Raw genomic sequence first — 8,502 nt, forward strand, 5'->3', positions numbered from 1 at the left:
ATACATTTTGTTATCTGTGGGATGAGTTTTCAATGCCTGTGTCATAAAAGTTTCCCTCTGCCTTTTCCAGCCAGTTTGTCACTTAGATTTTCACCTCGTTATCAGAAAAGTGTTTTCCACCCAGGTGTTCCTTCAGTTTAATGAACAGATGATACAGCATTAGAGAAAAAACTGGGTGTGAGATCAGGGCTGTGAGAGGGGTGGCTTGAAATATCCCAATCAAATGAAATCAACAACTCTTGTGTTGCATGAGTGGTGTGTGGATATGTATTGTCATGAAGGAGATAGACTCCTGCCTTCAGCATCCCACAACGTTTGTTTTGGATGGCTCTGCGAAGTTTCTTCATGGTCTCACAATATATTCCATACCCATTTTGTCACATGCTGTCTTCACATTACGTCCTCTCCATAAACTGCAAACAATTTCACAGTGGCATTTATGCCCTCAGCATTTAGATAGCGTATTATAGTGTGAACTTTGCACTTGGAGGGAAACAGAATGAGGACGTCCATCTCTAACCTTCACCGAAATGCCAGTCATTGAGCTACTGATAACTGGCATTGCTCGGTCACTTCCGCTGGCTTCCTGCTACATAGTAGTGGTACCAACTTCCTCTTAGAAAATTCCTTGCAAGACCTTACCCAATACGCCCAAATTTGAATACTGGGGGGTTGGAGAAAATTGATTTTGTCATTTGGAAATTGTAGTTGCTGGGATTTGTAGTTTACCTACAATCAAAGAGCATTCTGAACTCCACCAACAATGGAACTGAACCAAACTTGACACATAGAACTCCCATGACCAACAGAAAATACTGGAAGTGTTTGGTGGGCATTGACCTTGAGTTTTGGAGTTGTAGTTCACCAATATCCAGAGGGCATTGTGGACTCAATTATAGATCTGGGCCAAACTTGGCACGAATACTAAATATGCCCAAATGTGAACACTGGTGAAGTTTTGGGAAAATAGACCTTGCCATTTGGGAATTGTAGTTGCTGGGATTTATAGTTCACCTACAATCAAAGAGCATTCTGAACCCCACGAACGATAGAATTGGGCCAACCTTCCCACACAGAACCCCCCATGCCTTGAAGGGACTCACTGGCATGAGCCTCCCTCCAGCCTCACACGCTTTCCCTTGCCTGCACATGCGCACCACACTGCCATGTGCTGAGCATGCCTGCTCTCTCCTCCCCACTTGGAGTATCAGAAACAGCCCTCCTCTTGGCTGAAAGGCCAGCTAATCACAGCGGAGGAAGGCTTTTGGTGGGAGGATTCGCCATCTGTTTCCAAAAAGGAAGATAAGGACAGGCGGAGAGATCTTCAGCCTTGTTTGCCAAAGGGGTTCCTAAAACCATGTTTTCTAATGGTTTTTAGAGACCCCTCGGAAACCCCCTTGCGACCCCCAGGTTGAGAAACGCTGCTCTAGAAAGTAGTTCTTTCCCAATTTGAATTGCACTTTATTATTTTAAAGGAGATGTGTATAGGAACTTGCATATCAGTATATCAATAGTAACACACTTCTGCTTAACACAAAATACGTTCACTCACTTGTGTGATGGAAGAAACAAAAACAAAGTAGAGTGTCCAAGACCATGTTGCCAAAAAGAAAGCGAAAGATCAGAAATGCAGACTGCCATCTAACAGCAAGGTGAGTTTGGGAGGGCAAAAAGTGGCTGATCTTGCCTTAATGTGTGTGGTGTTGACAGGATCGCAACAAAGTCAGTGTGAACCAAGAAAGTGTACCATTCAGATTTTCTTTTGTCAGCATAGACAAGCCCTCAGAAGATTGGGACCCAATAATTCATTGCATCTCCTTACTGGATGCATGCTGAGCACCAGCTGCTCTAGTTTTACTAGATGAGCTTTAATTCCTAAACCCAAGGAGCAGGAACAAGGTGTTTGTCCAAATCCAGTTTAGCAAGTATCTTCCTGACCTTTGCCTTTCACGGCATATTACATCTAACAAAGAGATTGTCCAGCCAAGAGGTTTTACTTTCCTCGACAACAGCTGGGAGATACAAGCATTTTAAAAACGAAGATGGCAATAAATCCACTCTTAAATGAGTCGTAACATAGTTATAACCTATGTGACAACCTTAGAGGTAGACCACTTGCAATATATTCCCTTTTAAAAACAGACTCGAGTCTAGGAGATCCTTGTTGTTATTTAATATCACCTTCATAAAGCCCCCAATGGCACAGTTTGCAGGTTCGAATCCGGGGAGCAGCATGAGTACCCATGGTTAGCCCCAGCTTCTGCCAACCTAGCAGTTTGGAAACATGCAAATGTAAGTACATCAATAGGTACTACTCTGGCGGGAAGGTAACGGTGCTCCATGCAGTCATGCTGGCCACATGACTTTGGAGGCGTCTACAGACAACACCGGCTCTTCAGCTTAGAAATGGAGATGAGCGCCAACCCCCAGAGTCGGTCACAACTGGACTTAATGTCAAGGGAAAAATTTACCTTTACGTTATCTCATAAAGGGACTCAATTATTAAAGAGGTTTTGTTATGCATAGTCCTTCTAAATCTTGCAAGTCAGGGCTGTGGCTTCCTTGATTAAGTCAATGTCCACTTAAAATGTATCTTTCTCCTTTTCCCCACTTTTCTAATGAGCTATGTCACCTCATTTCGATGACAGCATAATTGGTGTCATCATTTTTGCAACTTTTGTCATTAATCTGTTGCCACTCTTTTTGTTAGAAAAATTAGCCCCCGGTGACGCAACAGGTTAAACCCTTGTGCTGGCTGAACCACTGACCAAAAGGTTAGTGGTTCAAATCCAGGGAGTGGGGTGAGCTCCCATCTGTCAGCTCCAGCTTCCCATGCGGGGACATGAGAGAAGCCTCCCATAGGATGGTAAAACATCCGGGTGTCCCCTGAACAACGTCCTTGCAGATGGCCAATTCTCTCAAACCAGAAACAACTTGCAGTTTCTCATGTAGCTCCAGACATGAAAAAAAGTTGGAAAAGTGTTCTGCCAGATTTCACAGTTAATGCTTTTGTCTTAGCTCTCAAAGCTTTACTCAATGCCATTAATACCATTTGACAAATCCAAGGCTGGAATTAAAATTGCTGAAAGAAAGAAATAACCTTAGATATGTAGATGATACCACTTTGATGGCTGAAAGCGAGGAGGAGCTGAGGAGCCTTCTAAATCAGACTTTGATTCGGCTATATGATTTATAATAATTATGATGAATTATGATGAACATTATTATGATTAATAATAATGTTTTAAATATATTTTAATCTAATGCTGTATATTTTGTATAATGTTGTATGTAATGTGTTTGTATGTTGTCGGCATTGAAATGCTGCCATTGTAAGCCGCCCTGAGTCCCCTTCGGGGGTTGAGAAGGACAAGGTAGAAATGTTGGAAATAAATAAATAATAAATAAATAACCAAGGTGAAAGAAGAAAGTGTGAAAGCTGGGTTGCAGTTAAACATAAAAAAAAAAAACAAGATTATGGCAACCGGACTGATCAATAACTGGCAAATAGAGGGAGAAAACATGGAGGCAGTGATAGACTTTGTATTTCTAGGTGTGAAGATTAGTGCAGACGCAGACTGTAGCCAGAAAATCAGAAGATGTTTACTTCTTGGGAGGAGAGCAATGATCAATCTCAATAAAATAGTGAAGAGGTGGTGGTGGCCGACAAGGAGCTCTGGCGTGGGCTGGTCCATGAGGTCACGAAGAGTCAGAGACGACTGAACAAATGAACAACAAAGAGACATCACACTGGCAACAAAGATCCGCATAGTTCAAATAATGGTATTCCCCGTAGTAACCTATGGATGTGAGAGCTGGACCATAAGGAAGGCAGAGCGAAGGAAGATAGACACTTTTGAACTGTGGTGTTGGAGAAAATTCTGAGAGTGCCTTGGACTGCGAGGAGATCCAACCAGTCCATACTTCAGGAAATAAAACCCGACTGCTCATTGGAGGGAAGTATATTAGAGGCAAAGATTAAGTACTTTGGCCACATCATGAGAAGATAGGTAGCTTAGAGAAGACAATGATGCTGGGGGGAAAGGAAGGAAAAGGGAAGAGGGGCCAACCAAGAGCAAGATGGATGGATGGTATCCTTGAAGTTACTGACTTGACTCTGAAGGAGCTGGGGGTGGTGATAGCCAACAGGGAGCTTTGGCATGGACTGGACCATAAGGTCACGAAGAGTCAGAAGTGCCTGAACAAATAAACCACAACGTTAATACAACAACCCTAATAAATTTAGTAATTTCCTTCCTGTGTCATCATCATGAAATGCTAGAAGCCTCTGACCTAAGACCAATGAACTTGAGTAATTGGTTTTAAAATAAAAAGATGAATAAACGGTGCAAACTCGATGGCACGAAATTCCCAGTAGAACGTGGTCGCTCTTAACGCAAACTATAGAAGGATATGCAAAGAACTGCATGAACTAGTCACGAAGAAGGGCAATTCCTAATTCCATCACTAATAAAATCCATCCAAAGGGATGTGTTTTTAGCCCATATGACTTAATGCAATACATTGTTGTGTGCCTTCAAGGCATTTCCGACCTCTGGTCATCCTAAGGCAAACCTCAAAGGGTTTTCTTGGCAAGATATGTTCATAATAATAATAATAATAATTATTATTATTATTATTATTATTATTATTATTTATACCCCGCCACCATCTCCCCAATGGGGACTCGGAGCAGATGGGGCCAAGCCCAGACAACATATTACAGCAAAAATAAAACCAAAAACATAAACAACAAGCAACAGCACCAAAATGACATAAAAGAAAGAAAGAAACATATAAATACAATAACAAAATAGGTTCGGCATTGCCTTGTTCTGAGGCTGAGAGTGTGGGATTTTCCCAAGGACACCCAATGGATCTCATGACAGAACACGGACTTGAACGTTGGTCTCCAGAGTCATACTGCAATGCTCAAACCACTGAACCACACTGGCTCCTTAATGTGTTAATGTCACTGAAACTATGGAAAAGTAACCAGAGTGCTGTCAAATGAAACTTTTATGTGATTGGAAAACTACTGAGAAAAGGCAACTCAATCACTTTTGGCTTAAAAGGTGCTGGTAAGTAGGAAGCTCAGTGAGGAAATACTCTCCTCTGGGAAGCTCACCTGAATCATGTCTGAATCTTTTCAGTATCAGGTGAAAACACTTATTTTCCTAGAACTTCAGAATGATGTTCTTATATTGATTTTCATGCTGTTCTGTGTTGGTTTCATGCTGACTTCTTCTTGGTTCCAAATACTATGTGGCCTGAATTTGTACTATTTACTTGCATTTTATGTGTTATCCATTTTAGAACTTTGTAAACTACCATTTTTAGTTGAGTAGGAAAAAAAACAATATGTCGAGGCCCCTTCCACGCAGCTGAATAAAATTCCACATTTTCTGGTTTGAATAGGAATATATGGCAGTGTGGACTCAGATAACCCAGAGATATTGTGGGATTTTCTGCCTTGATATTCTGGGTTATAGGATTGTATGGGAGGGTTATAGGGTTGTATGGAAGGACCCTGAGTTGCTCTTCTTTCTTTCTCCATTTTCCTTCCTTCCCTCAATATCATCTCCTTTCCCTCCAATAAATCCCAGTTGATATTATATAACTCATTATTACTATTTTACTGTCTCAAAACCACAATATGTCACAGCAAACAAGATCTATATGCTGGATTTCGTATTAAAAAATCACAAGTTGAACACTTCCCAAGCGTCTAGGACTGTGTGATGTATTTTCGAATGATGCGCGCAGATCCAAGTAAGGATCTTCTTCTTCTTCTTCTTCTTCTTCTTCTTATTATTATTATTATTATTATTATTATTATTTCACTTTCTAAATTGTCAACTATAAACCCCAATTCATTTCAAGAAAGACTTATTAGAAGTACTATCTCTTTCCATGCTATTGCTGTTCTCAAAGCCCATATTCAACATACTTCAGGTATGCAAGAAGTCCAAAATTACATTTAGTTTTGCAGTTTTTACGATACAGCAGACATGGCCAAACTTTGGCCCTCCAACAGTTTTGGACTTCAACTCCCACAATTCCTAACAGCCGGTAGGCTGTTAGGAATTGTGGGAGTTGAAGTCCAAAACTCCTGGAGGGCCAAAGTTTGCCTATGCCTGCAATACTGGGCCCTTCCACACAGCTATTAAAATCCCACATTATCTGCTTTGAATGGGGTTATATGGCAGTATGGACTCAGATAACCCACTTCAAAGCAGACATTGTGGATTATCTGCCTTGATATTCTGGGTTATAGGGCTATGTGGAAGGACCCACAGTGATTGCAAAAAAAGAGAACGGAAAGGAACACTGCGATGAAGAATGAGTAAAATGAACGGTCGCTGTGCACACAGTGAGGAAATATGTAATTGGAGGCATTCTGCCTAATGCTTTCCACTCTTTTGATTCTCAATTGTGTCATCCAATTAATTTGCCAAGACCCGAAGAGGGCCTCTTGTTTCACAATTTGATACCAACGGCAAATGCTGTCTTCCAGATCCAAATAATCTGTTGTTATTGTTGCTTTGCTGCTCAATTAGCACTACAAGCAGTTCCCAAGTAGGTTTGTCCTTAAGTTGAATTTGTATGTAAGTTGGATAATAATGATAATAATAAATCTCAATGGTGATCGGCACACTGGGTGCAGTGTCTAAAGACTTGGGCCTGCACTTAAACACAATCAGCGCTGACAAGATTACCATTTGCCAGCTGCAGAAGGCCACCTTACTGGGATCTGCATGCATAATTCACCGATACACCACACAGTCCTAGACACTTGGGAAATATCTGATGTGTGATCCAATACAACAGCCAGTAGAGTGATCTTGTCTGCTGTGGACTCATCTTGTTGTGTTTCAAATAATAATAATAATAATAATAATAATAATAATAATAATAATTGTGATTTTGTGATACGAAATGCAACATATAGATCTCGTTTGCTGTGACACACCGTGGTTTTGTGTCAATAAAATAATAATAATAATAATAATAATAATAATAATAATTGTTATTTAAAAAAACTTTATTTATATTATCTCCAGGGGGGCTCAGGGCAGATTTCAACCCTCGAAAACATCATAATCCCTGAAAAGTTCATTTTTAAGTATAGCTACAGCCAAATATAGAATCATTGAATTGGAAGAGACCTCGTGGGCCATCCAGTCCAACCCCCTGCCAAGAAGCAGGAAAATCGAATTCAAAGCAGTCCCGACAGATGGCCATCCAACCTCTGCTTTAAAGGCTCCAAAGAAGGAGCCTCCACCACACTCCGGGGCAGAGTTCTCAGTCAGGAAGTTCTTCCTAATGCTTGTGTGATATATACACACAAGTGTGGTATTAACCCTTTCCTATGCTATCCAAAGCTATATATAGCTTTGGATAGCAGAGAGAGAGAGAGAGAGAGAGCGCTTTGGAGAGCATAGGGAAGGGTTAATACCCCTGCACTGTTTGTTTTGCTATGTGTTCCCATTTAGAATATTTCACCTCTCTTTCTGTCCCTGTGACAATTGGATTTTGGAAAAAAAAATGGCTTGTTGTGGAAACAAGGATTGGTGCCAAAGCTTCAGTGGTGACACCTTTTCCCCATGATAACTCTTCCAGGAGTGATTTTCCCTTCCTAGGGGGAGATTTGTCTCACTTTCTGTTGTCTCACCCCAATTCTTAACTATGAGTTGTTTGTAAGTTGGATGTTTGTAACTCGGGAACTGACTGTATATCAAAAACACACTAGGAATGCCAACTCAGGCTGATAAGTCACTGCGTATTTGGCACTGGAGGAGTCCAAATAAAAGTGTTTGCTGATATAGCTTTGGGATGAAGAGCAATGGAAGAAAAATCTTATTATAAGTATCTCAAACTTTAAAAGTGTGGCATAGACACCGAGAATTGGGAAGCCCTGGCCCTTGAGTGCTCTAACTGGAAGTCAGATGTGACCAGCAGTGCTGTGGAATTTGAAGCAGCACAAATGGAGGGTGAAAGAGAGAAACGTGCCAAGAGGAAGGTGCGCCAAGTCAATCCTGACCACCTGGAAACCGATGTCTTCACTGTGGGATCAAGAATAGGGCTCCACAACCATCTATGGACCCACCACCAAGACACTACATAAGGAGGACCATCATCCTCGGGCTACGAGGGGTCGCCTTAGTATCTCAGATGTGTGTGGGGTTAGGACTGAGGCAAAGCGAGCTGTTCCAATTAGATTTCAAGACACATCCACACACTCTGAGCAAAGGGTGTTTGCAAAGGGAAGGCCATTGTTGGGCATTCATGACCCATGTCCTCCTTCCCCTGGATCGGAGCTGCTCTGGCCTCCCTCCAGAGACACAAAGAAAGACTTGAGACTGAAGTTGGATGGCTGGAGTTCAGCCCAGGCACGGTTGAATCCAGGGCAAGCGCTGTGGGAGTGAGCTTTGGGGGACTACAAGGAATGGGGCAACAACAAAGGGACATGGACATGGGGCAACAACAAAGGGACAACAA

This window comes from Anolis sagrei, chromosome 4 (genome assembly GCF_037176765.1).
Source record: "Anolis sagrei isolate rAnoSag1 chromosome 4, rAnoSag1.mat, whole genome shotgun sequence".
NCBI lineage: Eukaryota > Metazoa > Chordata > Lepidosauria > Squamata > Dactyloidae > Anolis > Anolis sagrei.